The sequence below is a fragment of the Phodopus roborovskii genome, unplaced genomic scaffold (assembly GCF_943737965.1).
Source record: "Phodopus roborovskii unplaced genomic scaffold, PHOROB, whole genome shotgun sequence".
Taxonomy (NCBI): domain Eukaryota; kingdom Metazoa; phylum Chordata; class Mammalia; order Rodentia; family Cricetidae; genus Phodopus; species Phodopus roborovskii.
Genome location: NW_026126159.1, coordinates 132692 through 150593, shown reverse-complemented (window position 1 = coordinate 150593; position 17902 = coordinate 132692). Strand labels below are relative to the sequence as shown.

The 17902-nt window shown below is 45.3% G+C and overlaps 1 pseudogene; it reads left to right on the top strand.

Moving 5' to 3' along the window:
* The first annotated feature begins 92 nt into the window (after window positions 1-92).
* On the top strand, window positions 93-15859 carry LOC127218546 (40S ribosomal protein SA-like; annotated as a pseudogene).
* The last annotated feature ends 2043 nt before the right edge of the window (window positions 15860-17902 follow it).

The following is a 17902-nucleotide window of genomic DNA, read 5'->3' as shown; positions in this document are numbered from 1 at the left end:
AAATAGGAAGCCTACTAAAAGTTTCATTCTCTGTAAGTAGGAAGACCCTAGAACAAACAAGAGGCTTACCTTGATCATCACAATACGGAATCATGGCGGGTAAACTAGTTACCAGACTTGAGCCAGTCCATATCCCAGAACCCCATGAATGAAGGGAAGGCCAGGTCCCCTTGAGAAAGGATCATGTTAGAATACTTCTGAAGAGCAGGGTGTTGGTGGCACAAGCCTTTAATCCCAGCACTCGGAGGCAGAGGCAGGTGAATCTCTGTGAGTTCCAGGCCAGTCTAGTCTGCAAAACTACACTAAGAAACCCTGTCCAGAAAAAGCAAAAAGAAAAAAAAAGTTAAAAATACTTCTGAAAGTGTACCACAGGACCCGACAATCCCTAGGCATATACCCAAATGATCCACATCCATGCAACAAAGACATGTGTTCAACTATGTTCATAGCAGCACTATTTGTAATAGCAAGAACCTGGAAGCAACCTAGATGCCCCTCAATTGAAGAATGGATAAAGAAGATGTGGCACATTTACACAATGGAATACTACTCAGCGGGGGGAAAACAATGGACTCTTGAAATTCACAGGCAAATGGATGGAACTTGAAGAAACCATCCTGAATGAGATAACCCAGTCACAAAAAGAGGAACATGGTATGTACTCACTCATATATGGATTTTAGACATAGAGCAAAGGATCACCAGCCTATAATTCACACCGGCAGAGAAACCAGGATACAAGGAGGATTCTAAGAGATTCATATAAGGTCCCTCACAGAAGTGGAAAGGGACAAGATCTCCTGAGCATATTGGGGAGGGCAGTGAGTGGAGAGGGAGCTAGGAGAAAGAGAAGGGGAGGAGAGGAAAGCATGTGGGACTAGGAAGATTGATTCAGGGGAGGAATAGACAAGGGGAGAGAGAGAGAAAGAGAGAGAGAGAGAGCATAAAAGAGGGAGCCATTATAGGTTTGAAGAGAAAACTGACTCTAGAGAAATGTCCAGAGACCTACAAGACTGACCCCAACTAACAATTTGAGCAACCATAAATGCCCTTCCCTGATAATGAGATTGATGACTAACTTATCCACCATCATAGAGCCCTCATCTAGTAGCTGATGGAAACAGAAGCAGACACCCACAACTAAATACTAAGCTGAACTGGAATCCAGATGCAGACAGGAAGGACAAGACCAGGCTACAGAAACCCACAGAGACAGCTGACCTGAACAAGGAGGAGCTAATGGGCCCCCAGACTGATAGCTGGGAAGCCAGCATTGGACCGACCCAGATTCCCTGAACATGGGTCTCGGTTAGAAGGCCTGGGTAGTCTAAGGGACCTCTGACAGTGGAACCAGGATGTGTTCCTGGTACGTGAAAGGACTTTGGGAGCACATTCCCCATGGAAGGATATTCCTTTAGCCTAGAGGCAGGAGGGAGGGCCTAGTCACTACTCCAAAGGACTTGAAAGATTTAGATGACCCCTCCTGGAAGGCATCACCCTACATGTGAAGTATAGGGGGGAGATGGGATGGGAGGGTGGTCAGGGGGCATGGGAGGGTGGAAGAGAAGGAGAAAGGGAGGGAGAGAGGGAGAGAGGGAGAGAGGGAGAGGGAACTGGGAGCTATATGTAAAATAAAAAATAAAAAAAATACTTCTGAAGAGTTTTGCTGTTAGCCTTCCTCCCATCCTTCCCCAGAGAGACGTGCAGTCTTTTACAAGGATAGTGTACACTGAGGGAAAGGAAAGTCAGACCTTATAGAGCCTACTGGCTACTGGCTCTGAATTGACCTTGAGTCCATGAGAGTCTCCAAAGCACTGTGGTCCTCGACTGAGGCATGATGGTTCATGCCTCTAATTCCTGGCATTAAAGTTCACTTAGAAGGCAGAGGCAGGATCTCTATTGAGTGTCAGATTAGCCAAGGCTACATAGTGAAATTCAGCCTGACAAAAACCAAAATAAATAAAGTAGGAAGTTGTGAAGATCAGGTGATTATGGAGTTGTGGCTGAAGTTTGATTTACAGTAGGCCCCCAAATCATCCTGTGGTGATTTCCCCAGTCCCAGAGAGTATAATAGATTGATAGACTTAGCAGTTGGTAGGATCCCCACATTGGTTCCCTGACCTGTGGAGTTAGGACTATCATGGCTAGAACAGCCAAAGAGAGAAGCCTCTACCAAAACAACCAAAATTGGTGTTATCATCTAGGACTGATGAATCATGGAGAATGACAGTTGCCTACCAAAAACTTAAGTGGTGACTCCAACTGCAGCTGCTGTACCAAATATGGTGTCCTTGTTTAAGCAGATTAACCTATTTCCTGGTACATGGTATGCAGATATTGATCTAGCAAATGCCTTTTTCTCTGTACCTGTCCAGAAGGAGTACCAGAAGCAATTTGCCACTGATGCCGGTGCTCAGAAATTTTTTAACAGTCCTCAAGTACTATGGCATACACAGATTAGACACCTTATTATCATGAAACAAAACCCCATGGCATTACAGGACTCACATCTTGATAAATACACACAGAATAATTAAACCAATTTAAAATCTTGGGACATGGCAGGTGGTGGTGGTGCCTGACACCTTTAATCCCAGCAATTGGGATTTAGAGATGTGCATATCTCTGTGAGTTCAAGGCCAGCCTGATCAACAGAGTGATTTCCAGAACAGCCAGGGCTACACAGAGAAACTTTGTCTCAACAAACAAAGAAACAGACAAACAAAAAATCCTGGGATACATACTCCTTGCCTAGGATGCTGTGTTAGTGTTTCTATTGCTGTGACTAAATATCAGGGACAAAAGAGACTTTGGGGAGAAAGGGTTTACTTGGCTTAAACTTCCATACCACCACTGCTTATCACTGAGGGAAGTCAGGACAGGAACTCAAACAGGAACCTGGAAGCAGGAGCTGATGCAGAGGCCATGGAGGGATGCTGCTTACTGGCTTGCTCAGCCTGTTTTCTTATAGAACCCAGAACGACCAGCTCAGGGATGGCACCACTTATAATTGGTTGGATGCTCCCCCATCAGTCACTAATTAAGAAAATGCCTTACAACCTAATCTCATGGAGGCATTTTCTCAAATGAAGCCCCCTCCTCTCCAATGACTCTAGCTTGCATCAAGCTGACATAAAGCTAACCAGCGCAGAAATATAAACAGATCATGGGCCTTCATTTCGGGATACTCACAAAGAACTCAGAAAACTCATAACTAGGATATACAATTTTTTTTTGTTTGTTTTTTCGAGACAGGGTTTCTCTGTAACTTTGGAGTATGTCCTGGAACTCCCTCTGTAGACCAGGCTGGCCTCAAACTCACAGAGATCTGCCTGCCTCTGCCTCTGCCTCCCGAGTGCTGGGATTAAAGGTGTGCTCCATTGACACCCGGCTAGGATATATACTTTACCAAATAATAAGCCTCCTAGATCATTGTATGTGTGTAAGGATTCAAGCATTACGCTGGCCTGCCCCTGGCACCTGGCAGAATGCACTCAGGCAGTACCCTGGTCAGCCCAGGGTTCCATGGTTGTATAGTCTACACAAAGGTGCAAAGGACCCCTTTAAAAGGCAGACCCCGTCCACTTGTGCTCTCTTTCTGCTATCTCTTCCCCCCCCCCCTTTCCTGCTGATCCCCTGGAGCAGACAGGACTTTTCCGGTCTCCCTCTTCTCTTCTGTCCTCCCCGTGTCTCTTTACCTTTTTTCTCTTTCCTCCCCTCTCCCCTTTCTAATAAAACTTCTCACTAAGCTCTGCCTTCCTGGCATGTTTGTCCCTCTGCCTCGGTCACCCTCACCTGCCATGGAATCCACCAAGGGTAGTCAAAACAACACTATACAAAAAAGGAACTTCAGCAGGCATCACCATCCCTGACTTCAAGCTCTACTATAGAGCTATAGTCCTGAAAACAGCTTGATATTGGCACATAAATAGATAGGTAGACCAATGGAATCAAATTGGAAATCCTGATATAAACCTACACACCTACTAACACCTGATTTTTTTTTTTTTTACAAAGAAGCTAAATTTATACAATGGAAAGAGGAAAGCATCTTCAACAAATGGTTCTGGCATAACTGGATGCTGGTGTGTAGAAGACTGCAGATAGATCCATATATATTTCCATGCATAAAACTTAAGTCTAAAAGGATCAAAGACCTCAACATATATCCAACTGCACTGAACCTCTTAGAAGAGAAAGTGGGAGGTACCCTTGAACAAATAGGTACAGGAGATCACTTCCTGAACATAACCCCAGTAGCACAGACACTGAGATCAACAATTAATAACTGGGACCTTTTGAAACGGAGAAGCTTCTGTAAGGCAAAGGATAGAGTCAACAAGACCAAACGGCAGCCCACAGAATGGGAAAAGATCTTCACCAACCCCACATCTGACAGAGGGCTGATCTCCAAAATATACAAAGAACTCAGAAAACTAGTCACCAAAACACCAAATAATCCAATTAAAAAGTGGGGTACAGAATTAAATAGAGAATGTTCAATGGAGGAATCTAAAATGGCTGAAAGACACTTGAGAAAGTGCTCAACATTATTAGCCATCAGGGAAATGCAAATCAAGACAACTCTGAGATACCATTTTACTCCTGTCAGAATGGCTAAAATTAGAAACACCAAAGACAGTTTATGTTGAAGAGGATGTGGAGAAAGGGGAACACTCCCCCACTGCTGGTGGGAGTGCAAACTCATACAGCCACTTTGGAAATCAGTATGGCGGTTCCTCAGGAAAATGGGAAATAGTCTACCTCAAGATCCAGTAATTCCACTCTTAAGCATATACCAAAAAGATGCATATGTATACAACAAGGACATCTGTTCTACTATGTTCATAGCAGCATTATTTGTAATAGCCAGAACCTGGAAGCCACCTAGACGCCCCTCAAATGAAGACTGGATGGAGAAAATGTGGTACATTTACACAATGGAATACTACTCAGTGGGGAAAAAAACAATAATCCCGAAATTCACAGGCAAATGGATGGAACTTGAAGAAACCATCCTGAGTGAGGTAACTCAGTCACAAAAAGATAAACACGGTATGTACTCACTCATATATGGATTTTAGACATAGAGCAAAGCATTACCAGCCTACAATACACACTACCAGAAACAAGGAAGAAACGTAAGACAGACATGCATGTTCCCCTGGAGAAGGGAAATGGGACAAGATCTCCTGAGCAAATTGAGAGCATGGAGGGAAGGGAGAAGGAGTTAGGAGAAAGAGAAGGGGAGAAGAGGAGGGGAGAGGTGGGCATGAGGGAACAGAAGAGTGAGACAGGGAAAGAATAGAGGAGAACAAGAAAAGAGATACTGTAATAGAGGGAGCCATTATAGATTTAAGGAGAAATCTGGCACTAGGAAAATAACCAGAGACCTACAAGGATGACCCCAACTAACAATCTAAGTAATAGTGAAGAGACTACCTTAAATGCCCTTCCATGATGATAAGATCGACAACTACCTTATATGCCATCCTAGAGCCTTCATCTAGTAGCTGATGGAAGCAGAAGGAAATACCCACAGCTAAATACTAGCTGAACTCCTGGAATGCAGGAGGGGTCAAGACCAGGCTGGAGAAACCCATAGAATCAGCTACCCTGAACAAGGGGGAACTCATGCACCCCAGTCTGATAGCTGGGAAACCAGCATAGGACCGACCCAGATTCCTTGAATGTAGGTAGTTAGGGGGACTGGGCAGTCTATGGGGCCTCTGGTAGTGGATCAGTATTTATCCCTAGTATACGAATGGACTTTGGGAGCCCATTCCACATAGAGGGATACTCTCAGCCTAGACACATGGGGGAGGGCCTAGGCCCTGCCCCAAATGATATGACAGACTTTGAAGACTCCCCATGGAAGGCCTCACCTTCCCTGGGGTGTGGTTTGGTGGGGGTGATAGGGGAGAATGAGAGGGTGCGGAAACTGGGATTGACATGTAAAACAACCTCGTTTCAAATTTAAATAAAAAGGGGAAAATAAATTGATAATCTTTGCATGCAAGAAAAAAAAATTATGGTGGTACACACCTTTAATCCCAGCACTTGGGAGGAGGAGACAGACAGATCTCTGTAAGTTTGAGGCCAAATCTACAGAGAACCCCTGTCTGGAAACACACACACACACACACACACAGAAGCAGGGTGGTGGCGGTGCAGGCCTTTAATCAGGGAGGCAGAGGTAGGCAGATCTCTGTGAGTTCTAGGACAGCCTGGTCTGCAAGTGAGTGCCAGAACAACCAGGGTGACTCAGAGAAACTCTGTCTCAACAAAACAAAACAAATCAAACAAACAAAAAACTAAACTAAAGATAACAATCAGATCTAGAGCATGATGGCTAATAGATGCTGACAGGAGAACTGTGGACAAAAGTTCCCAAAAAAGAAATGGCATGTTCAACTGTACCTGACGACAGACTGATAACTAATTAGAACTTCGATGACTGGAGAGGTTGGATGTTCGAAGTCCATAGCCTAATTACAATTTATCTTGTGCTAGCTTTAGCCCCCTAAATAGCCATGCATTTGCCCACCTCCGTGTCTAACCTAACATCCTGTGAGTAACAGATACAAACTTTTTGGTATGTATTAAATTTTTTAGATCTATTTTAATTGTATGTGTATGGGTCATTTGCCTGCATGTATGTCTGTGCACCATGTGTATGCATGGTGAATGCAGAGGCCAGAAGAAATAGAGGGCATAGGATCCTTTGAAACCGGAGTTATAGGCACTTGCAAGACATCATGTGGGTGCTGAGAGTTGAACCCTGCTCTTCCATAAGAGCAAGGCGTGCTATTAACTACTGAACTGTCTTTCCACTCCTGAAAGGTTGATTAAACACAGGGGTGTGGTGATATATGCCTTTAATCCCAGCAATAGGGAGGTAGATGCAGGAGGGTCTCTGTGAATCTGAGACCAGTTTAACCTGCATAATGAATTCTTGGCCAGTCAGAGCTACACAGTGAGACTGTCTCAAAAACTAAAACAATAAAAAAATAGCTGCATGATGTAGTGCTTTCTTAGGGTTGCTGTTGCTCTGAAGAGACACCATGACCACAGCAACTCTTTTGTTTGTTTGCTTTTTTTTTTTTTTTCAAGATAGGATTTCTCTGTGTAGCTCTGGCAGTCCTGGAGCTCACTGTGTAGATCGGCTGGCCTCGAACTCACAGAGATCTGCCTGCCTCTGCCTCCCAAGTGCTGGGATGAAAGGTGTGGATCACCACTGCCCAGCCACAGCAACTCTTATAAGGAAAACATTTCATTAAGGGAGCTGAATTACAGTTTCAGAGGTTCAGTCTATTATCACATGGTGGGGGAGCATGGCAGCGTGCAGGTAGATATGGTGCTGGCTACATCTTGATCAGAAAGATAGGAAATGGACTCAGTGTCACATTGAGAGAAACTTGAGCAAAAACTTGACCTCAAAGACAGCCCCCACAGCAACACACTTCCTCCACCAAGGCCACACCTCCTAATAGTGCCACTTCCTTTGGAGGCCATTTTCTTCCAAACCACCACAGAAATGAAATGTAATTTTAAAAGAGGCCCATTAGGAGGCTGAGGCTGAAGGATTGTTTAAGGCTATGATTGTCTACCAAATAAGTTCTAGATTAGCCTCAAAAAAATTGGCATGGGGTGAGGGAGGTTAAAGAGATGGTTCAGTGGTTAACGCTGCTCTTCTGCTGGGTTTTGGTGACGCACACCTTTAATCCCAGCACTGGGGAGGCAGAGGCAGGTGGATCTCTGTGAGTTTGAGGACAGCCTGGTCTACAGAACGAGTTCCAGGACACTGAGGCTATACAAAGAAACCCTGTCCTGACCGCCTCTCAAAAAAAAAAAAAAAAAAAAAAAAAAAAAAACAAAAACAAAAAATACAAAGAAGCAAACAAAACCACGAGCTACCATGTCCAGCCTGAGAGTTTTCTTAACATTGTTGGGAACGTATCTCTGAAATACAATTTAAAATGAAAGGGCCCAGATCTAAGAGAATGAAAAAGATTACTGGATGCACTGTGTACTAAACCTTAGTACAAACCAGCTTCTTTAACAGGGCTGCAATTTGGACTTTGCTAGATGATATTTGAACCTACTTTCACCAATAGCAACGAAAGCACTGGATCAGAAACACGAACTGCTAACCCTAGAGTCTCTGCACAGGTGCAGAACCAGAAGTCAATAGGAACACGAGTTAAAGGTCTTAGCCACTTAAGAATGCCAGAAAATCTCAGTACCTAGGAAGAGTTCAAAGTACTTAATCTCAGGATGGTGAATAAGAACTCACAGATCTGTTTGTTCCCACCCTGCCAAAATCCTGCCAATTAAAATCCAAGCAGAGGTTCCCTGCTGAGTGTCTGTAAGGTCATGGTGACAGGAGCTTCCTGGCAGCCAGAGGCAACAGGATCAATGGGGTCACCCCTGGCCCCAGGAATCTGTGCGACACCATCTTTAAAAAACAAGCGGGCCATTGTTGGTACATGCCTTTAAACCCAGCACTCAGGAGGCAGAGGCAGGCGGATCTCTGAGTTTGGGACCAGCCTGGTCTACAAGAGCTAATTCAGGACAGCCTCCAAAACCACAGAAAAACCTTGTCTCGAAAAAACCAAAACCAAACCAAACTAAACCAAACAAAAACAAAAACATGGGGCTGGAGAGGTGGCTCAGAGGTTAAGAGTTCCGGCTGCTCCTCCAGAGATCTCAGGTTCAGTTCTTAGCAACCATATGGCAGCTCATAACTGTAACTCCAAGTCCATGGACTCCAACATGCTCACACAGATATATATGCAAGCAAAACACTAATGAACATGAAATAAAGATATTAAAAAAAAAACATGGAGAACTAGGGGAGGTGCTGCATGCTTGTAATTCCAGCAATTAGGAGACTGAGGTACAATGATTTTGAGTTCAAGTCTAACCTGGAATACACAGAAAGATCCAGTGTTTTTTTTAAAAAAAAAAATCAAAGTGTCTGTGGCGAAAACCTTTAGCAAGCCTTTAATCCCAGCACTCAGGAGGCAGAGGCAGGTGAATCTCTGTGAGTTGGAGGCCAGCCTGCTCTACAGAGTGAGTTCCAGGACTGGCTCCAAAAGTTATAGAGAAACCCTGTCTTGAAAAACAACAATAACAAAAACAAAAACAAAAACAAAAAGCAGTTGGCATGGTGGTATATGCCCTTAATCCTAGTACTTGGAAGACAAATGTATGTCAGCCTGGTCTACACAGTGAATTCTAGGCTAGCCAGCACTGTATAGCAAGACCCTGACTGTTTCTGGAAAAAGGAAAAGTACTTACTACTGGCTAATTATTAAACATATTCTCAAACCAGGCAGGGTGGCATATGGCTATAATCATAGCACTTTGGAGTTGGAGGCAGCAGGATAAGGAATTCAAGGTCAGTGGGGCACGGTGGTGCACACATTTGATCCTAGCACTCGGAAAGCAGAGATATGTAGATGGATCTCTATGCGTTCAAGGCTAACCTGGCCTACAGAAGGAGTTCCAAGGCTACACAGAGAAACCCTGTCTCAAACAACAACAACAACAACAACAACAAACAGGATCTCAGGGTCATCCTCTCCAACAAACCAAGTTTAAAGTTAGCCTCAGTTACATGAAACCTTGTCTTTAAAAAAGTAAGAAAAAGCTGGAAAGATAGCTTGGTTAAACAGCACTGGCTCTGTGGGCACCAGGAACATAAATGGTCCACAGACATACATGCAGGTAATCACCTAGACACATTAAAAATAAAAGACCCTGAGAAAAATGCTTTTCTGGGCATGGTGGCGCATGCCTTTAATCCCAGCACTTGGGAGGCAGAGGCAGGTGGATCTCCGTGAGTTCAAGGTCAGCCTGGTCTACCGAGTGAGTTCCACAACAGCCAGGGCTACAGAGAGAAACCCTGTCTCACATAAAAAGCAAAAAATGTTTTCCCACTTGCTAGCATGCTTGAGGCCCTCGGTTCAGTCTCTGGTGCCATAAGGAAGGTAGTAAGTAAATACTCTTGTTAGATTTCAGTGGCTCCTGCTATACCCTAACAGCTTCTGCTTTGTACTAGTTATGTGCAACTGGACGACGGCAGTGCTCTGTATCTAGCATGCCTGCCTCTCTGGATAGGTCATGGGTTCTCCATGATGCCTAAGTGAGTCCAATGCTGGGTGGTCTTCCTTCGTGAGAGCAAAGGACTCTGCAGGCACCCTGATGGTCTCTGGCTTTTTCTTCATTATCTATCAGCTGATCTCCCTGAAAGCATGGAAAACTCAGAGAAGAGTGTGGGCACATGTCCCTCTAATTCCACCCAGGGGTTCAGAAACTTCATTTTTAAGACAGACTCTCTGTGATGTAGGCTATCTAATTTAGAACTCTGTGTATCATGGGCTGTCCTCCAATTCATGACTCTCCTACCTCAGCCTCCTCTGGTCCCTTACAGGTACAAGACATGCATGTAGTGGACAGACATACATGTAGGCAAACCATTCATACACATTTTTTTCCCAAAGTTCATTATCTACAACTATCAACTGGGTGGATGCTAAATGGAATCATAATTATCTTTTTGTTTTATTATACATATGTCTGGGGTGACACTCAAGGGCCTGGGCAAGCACTCTAAGCACTGGGCTTCAGAAGAGTTCTTACAGTGCTCTCTCTTTTTAAAAATTTTAAAGTGCAGTTTTATTTTATGTGTAAAAGCGTTTGCCTCCATGTATGCATGTGTGCCATGTATTATGCTACATGCATGCCCAGAAGTCAAAAGAGAACACTGGATCATCTGGGACTAGAGTTATAGACAACTGTGAGCTGCCATGTGGGTGCTGGGAACTGAACTCAGGTCCTCTGCAAGAGTAATAAATTCTCTTAACCACTGAGCCATCTCCCCAGTCTCACCCCCCACCCCCCACCCACCAGAGTGTTCTTATAAGAGGAAGGTGGAGTGACACCTGATATAGGCAGAGCTCTTGAAGACACACCCAGAGAAGGCAGCGTGATCATGGAGGCAATAGCTAGGCCACATACCCAGAAAGGCTGGCAGCCATCAGAAGCTGGAAGAAACGGGGAATGAAGTGTCCTGTAAATCCTGGGAAACAGCAGTCTAGTTATCTTCCTTTTGCTTCTGCCACTTCCCACCCTCCCCCAATCACTAACCGGGAGAGAATGGCTTTCTGATGTTTTCCCAGTACCATCTGGCACTGATCTGTGTGCACAATAGATTGTCAACAAACAGTGTTTAAACAGGAAGAAGCCAGGCGTGGTGGTGTCCACCTGAAGTCTCAGCTAGTTGGGAGGCTGAGTCAGCAGCATCACTGTGTCCAGGAAGAGTTCAAGAGCCTCTTGAGCAGCTGAATGGGGATTGTCTATGCATTGAGTTTTCTTGCAGAAACCATCAACAGTGATGGTTGATACCGGGCTTGGCCTGCAGGTGGCAGCAAAAGCATAGGAGACAGGGCAAGCAGGGTGGGATTTCCAGGCAGCTGAACTCAGAACAGCCCTTGCTCCCTGGAAAAGGGGGACTCTACTTGCTTTCTCTGCCAGCCCCCTCCTCATCCCACAGAGCGGGTGTCTCAAGCTCCCAAGAGCACAGACTTTAACTTTTCTCTTCTGTCCTTTAGCCACTTGGCTCCAGCAGTCCATGAGCTAAATCCATGACCTTGTCTGGTTCCTTCATTGACCAACTGGAGAAGCAGAGACACCAAGAGGCCTAGGAACCTGTTCAAGATCATTCAGAATGATGTCAGCAATGAAGGTGAGGCAAGACAGTGGCACAGGGTCCCAGAAATGAACCCAAAAGGGACCCCTATCCGTACACTTGTCCCATGTCTCCCTTGTACATAATCCCAGTGACCCTCCTTTCTTCCTTTTTCATTTGTTTGAGACAAGGTTTCCATGTGTGGCCCTGGATGGCCTGGAACTCTCTCTGTAGACCGGGCTGGCCTTGAATTTACAGAGATCCTCTTGGCTCTGCCTCCTAAGTGCTGGGATTAAAAGTGTGCACTACCACTACCCAGCCACAGTGACCTCTTCAAAGACAATAAGATGACCTTGATTCTTTGAGGAAAGGCAAGTTCTTGCCCTTGATGAGTAAGAGGAAGTATGAGCCAAGCGGCCTCCAGGCCTTCCCCTTTCCATATGCAATAGGCCTTCTTTGTCAAAGATTCAAGGGCCTCAGTAGACAGCCTCAGTCAGACAAAGCATGCTGAGTCATCTGAGATTGCTGGTCTCAACACTTTCTAGTATGGAAGAGGAATTAAAAACAGCCCAGAGGAGCAAGGGCTAGAACTGGAGGCCCACGGCAATGGCAGTACAGGAGCAGGGCTGGAACTAGGCTCGCCTTGCCTCACTCAGTGCTCAGTACTGCTAACAGCCCTTCCAGCACGGCCTACAGCCACTACCCAGTTCTCTGAAGGGATGGGTCTCAATTGTCCTAAACCAGACATAAGAACTTTGTTTCCTTTGGAAAGTTATTGATCTTTGGAGGGGAACACTTGATATACTTTTGGTCAACCTGGTAGTAGAAGTAACCCATGGACTGGGTAAGCTCTCCTAAGGAAGGCTTTGTCCTGAGATCTTTACTTCTCTTACTGTTGTAGAAGGTTGTGAGGACTGCAAGTATAGATTCTGTCTTGAACCATAAAGCACTAACCATGAAAACAAAAGTCTGTGGCTTTTTTTTTTTATTAGAGTTTGGGGGATGGAATCCTGTACCCCACCACTGAGCTGCAGCCCCAGCCCTAAATGGGTGTAACCCCTTCTTAAGAGCTTCTAAAGCTCTTAAAAACAAACAAACAAAATATCATAGTTTTAAATTCATGTGTATCGGTATTTTGCTTGCATGTATGTATGTGTGCCATGTGTGTGCCAGGTACCAGAGGCCAGAAGAGGTTGTGAGATCCTCCTGGGACTGGAGTTACACACAGTTGTGAGTCACCACATGGATACTGGGAATCAAACCATAGAAACCAAATAGAAGAACTGAGCTGAGCTGTCTCTCCAGCCCCACATGCGCATTCTTTCGTTTGCTTTTGTTTTGTTTCTGTGTTTTTGAGACAGGGTTTTTTGTGTAGTCTTGGGACTCACTCTGTAGACCAGGCTGGCCTCAAACTCACAGAGATTCACCTGCCTCTGCCTCCCAAGTACTGGGATTAAAGGCGTGCGCCCCCACTGCCCTGCCTCATGTGTCTTCTTAAAGATGGTCAGCATGGAAGAAGGAAGGAAATGTTGGCTCTTACAACATCATAGAGCTTCAGTTCTCAACCTCAACTTTTCTGGTAATAGTAAGAGAAAGAGCCTTGGGATGGCCCATTTTATAGACAGGAAACTCATCTACAAAGACTGTATGTTTTAAATGCCATCCAGTTCCTCTCTTACTCCTTCTCCTCTTCTTCTCCCCCTATTCTCTCTGTGCCTGAGACAGGATCTCTTGTAGCCCAGGTTGGCCTCGAAATCTATCTCGCTGAACATGTGATCTTCCACTCCTCTACCTACCAAACACTGACATTAGAGGCCTGTCACACAATACACAGACTAAATGTCTTTCCTCCAGGTGTCCCAGCTCCCTTTGACTAAGGGCATGTACTTTCTGTTTGGCAAAATGGCTCAGCTGGTAAAGAGCTTGCTGTACAAGCCTGATGACGCAAGTGCATATCCCCAGAACCCATATAAAGGGAGAAGAGAACTGGCTCCAGTCACTGTGGCATGTGTGCAATATCATCATACACACTATAATTACACACACACACACACACACACACACACACACACACACTGGTTTTTTGAAACAGGGTTTCTCTGTGTAGTCCTGGCTGTCCTGGAACTCACTCTGTAGACCAGGTTGGCCTCAAACTCAGAGATCTGCCTGCCTCTGCCTCCTGAGTGCTGGGACTAAAGGCGTGCACCACCACTGCCTGGTAATATATAAATTTAAAAAAAAAATTAAGCTGAGTGGTAGTGGTGGCACACACCTTCACACCTTTAATCCCAGCACCCAGGAGGCAGAAGCAGGCGGATCTCTGTGAGTTTTGAGGCCAGCCTAGTTTACAGAGCAAGTGCCAGGACAGGCTCCGAAGCTACAAAGAGAAACCCTGCCTCAAACAAAACAAAAAATAAAAAAAAAAAAAAAGAAATGGTGCCAGGCATGGTAACACATGCCTTTAATCCTAGCACTTGAAAGGATCTCTGAGTTGAAGGCCAGCCTGGTCTATACAGTGAGTTCCAGGACAGCCAGAGTAATGTAGAGAAACACTGTCATGGAAAAAAAAGAAATAGCAAACCCTCTTTGTGGGATAGAAATATACTCTATAATATAAAGATAACCTACAGAATGGAAGAAAGTATATATCTGCAAATCCATATCTGGTGAGGGATTTATATACAGAGTACATAAAGAATTCGAGAAATTCAATACCAAAAAATTAACCAACCAAAGTAGAAATGTGCAAAGGTGGCTGGGGAGGTGCTCACTCAGTGTAATGCTTGTCTTGCAAGCATGAGGACCCGAGTTCTATCCCCAGAGCCCATGTTAAAATGGGCAGTGTGGCACAAAACACGCTTGTGATCCCAGCAATGGAAAAGAGCAGACAGGACCAGCACTCACCGGCTGGAGCAGCAGTGCTGGAGCTAACCACTGAGCCTGTCCTCTGGCCTCTACATGTACGTGCACACATGTGCACGCATACATGCACACACGTTAAAATGTAAAAACTTCAAAAGAGAAATGGATGAAGAATACACATAGACATGCCCACCCCCTTTTGGCCTTTTCCAGGGACAGGTTCATACAGCATTGTTCTTCTTTTTTTTTTTTTTCTTTTTAAATGTTTTTTTTTTTCAAGACAGGGTTTCTCTATAGCTTTGGAGGCTCACCTGCAACAACTAGCTCTTGTAGACCAGGTTGGTCTTGAACTCACAGAGATCCTGCTGCCTCTGCCTCCCGAGTGCTGGGATTAAAGGCATGTGCCACCACCACCCAGCTGTTCTTTTTTTTTCTTCTTAATTAAATTTATAATGGCATTGTTCTTGATTCCCATGGTAACTTAAAGGGAAACTTACCCAGTGTCCAGAGCCCTTGATGTCCTGCAGATGAAGGAGGAGGAACCCGCTTAGGTGGCACCAATCTTGACTTTCAGATGGAGTGGTACATCTATGAAAAGAAAAGTAATGGGATCTACATTGTAATCTCTAAAGAGGACCCGGGAGAAGCTGTTGCTTTTAGCTCGGGCTTTTGCTGCCATTGAGAACACTGCTGATGTCAATGTCATCTTCTCCAGGAGCACTGGGCAGCGACCCGAGATGAAGTTTGCTGCTGCCACTGGAGCCACCCCAATTGCTGGCCTTAGTCCTTTCCTAACCAGACCCAAGCAGCCTTCAGGTCGCCATGGCTTCTAATGGTCACTGATCCCAGAGCTGACCCCCAGTCCCTCAGGGGCATCTTATGTCAACTGCCCACCACTGCTCTGTGTAACACACACTCTCCTCTGTGACATGTGGACATCGCCATCCCATGCAACAACAAGGAAGCTCACTCCATTGTTCTGATGTGGACAATGGCCCGGGAAGCACTGGGCATGCGTGAATACTCATGGGAGGTAATGCCTGACCCAGGGGACACTGAGAAAGAGGAGGAGGCTACTCCTGAGAAGGCAGTGGCCAAGGAGGAATTTCAGGATGAATGGGCTGTACCAGCTCTTGAGGCCACTGTTGCTCAGCCAGAGGGGGCAAACTAGCCTGAGGGTGTGCAGGTGCCCTCTGTACCCACCCAGCAGTTCCCTACGGAATACTGGAATGCTCAGCTAGCCACGACTGGTCAGCAGCTCCCACAGCGCAGGCCACCAAGTGGCTTGGAGCGACCACTTAGTGGTCCTGAGAGGCTCTGCAGACCCCTGAGCAAAGCAGGCGAGGGGAAGGTGAAAGGAAAATAAAGTTCCTAACGTGCACTGACTATTCTTCTGGAGTACCTGGGTTAAGTTCCTAGCTTCATCTACACTACGTGGGGGTTCAGCTCCCAGCACCCACACGCTGGCTCCCAGTCATCCAAAACTCCAGTTCCAGGGGGTCTGACACCTCCTTCTGACCAGCATGTACACCAGTCATCCATGTGGTATACATACAGACATGTCTCATACACATAGAATAAGCAAATCTAAAACAATTTTTTTCAGCATTCAGGATGCAGAGGCAGGTGGATCTCTGTGAGTTTGAAACTTAGCAAGTTCCAAGCCAGCGGACTACATAGTGAGATCTTGTCTCAAAAAAGTTTTTCCACTTAAGTTTATTTTCATGTTTCATTTTTTGGGTTTTTTTGGGGGGGAGGGGTTCAAGAGAGGGTTTCTCTGTATTGCTTTGTAGGCTATCCTGGAACTGCCTCTGCCTTCCAAGGGCTGGGATTAAAAGTGTGCGCCAAAACAACTTGGCCTTGTTTTTTTCTCTCTCTCTCTCTCTCTCTCTCTCTCTTGTTTTTGGTTTTTGTATGTTTGTTTTGTTTTTTGTTGTTGTTGTTTGAGACAGGGTCTTATACAACCTATGTTGACTCAAAAATCACTATACCATCTGTCAGTATTTAAATGTCGCTGAGCTTATTGTTTAAGTTGTGGGACAGCAAGGGGGAATAGCAGCATGGCTCGAACACTTACCTAGCACCTTCTCAAGTGCTCGTGGCACAGCTGTGTCAGCATAGCTGAACAGTTGCCTATTTATTGTCCTCTCTTGTTGATTAGCATGGATTAATGAGATGCACATGAGGGCCAAGTTAACAAGGGTGTGTCTTACTGGTCTATTGCTGTGAAAAGACACGATGACCTTGATAACTATTTTTTTTTTATTTCTCTGTGTGACACTCCTGGATGTCCTGGAACCGACTCTGTAGACCAGGCTAGCCTTGAACTCATTGAGATCTGCCTAACTCTACTTCCCAAGTGCTGGGATTAAAGGGGTGCAGGAATATGCCAGGCTGCATGGGACATTTTTATTCAAAACACCACAGGCGAGCTTTGCTGGATAATTCTATGTGTCGGGTTGGCCTGGGATGTGCAGTGACCCACTTAAACATTATTTCTGGGTGCATCGCATGAAGTCTACAGGGAGTCCTTGGAATGAACAATACAGATGGCCCTCCGTCTTGTGAATGGGCTTCATCCAACCCACTGAGGGTTGGAATAGGACAAAAGGCAGAGGAAAGGGGGTTTGCTCTTTCTGCTAGAAGGCTGGAGCCAGGTATGGGGTATGTTCTTCTTACCCTCAACTATGAGTTAGTTCCTTTAAACCCCTGATACTAACCTAAGTGCACCAAGTAGTGAGCACAAGGCTAATAGGAGTGATAAAACCTTGCAGAAGGCAAAAGGTTTGTGGCTCAGTGATTAAGAGTGCTTGCTGCTCTTTCAGAGAACCCAAGTTCAGATCCCAGCACCTGCACCAGGCAGCTCACAACTTCCCATAACTCCACCTCCAAGGGATTCGATGTCTTCTTGTCTCCATGGGTACCTCCATGTGTGGTATATAATACATACAGATACATTTTAAGATTAATTTATAGGAAAGCCTAACAGTGAAGAGTAATATGAGCGGGGAACTCTTATAAGTATCCACTTACAACTCAGGTATGGGGCACATGCCCTGTATTTCTAGCACTCGGGAGGTTGAGGCAGGAAGAATCACTCTGAGGCTAAGACAATCTTGGGCGGCTACATAAAGAGACTATAAAAGAACAACAACAACAACAACAAAACGTCATTCATAGCCAATAACTATTGCTGAGTGATATGGGTGATGGGGCAAGTTCTTATTGAACCCAGAGTGCTCACTAAGTACAATGCAAAATACATGGGCCCTGTGTGTGTACTTGCAGACTGAGGTGCCCTTCACAAGACAAGCAAAGGAGAACCAGTTGTGGTAACCCAGACTG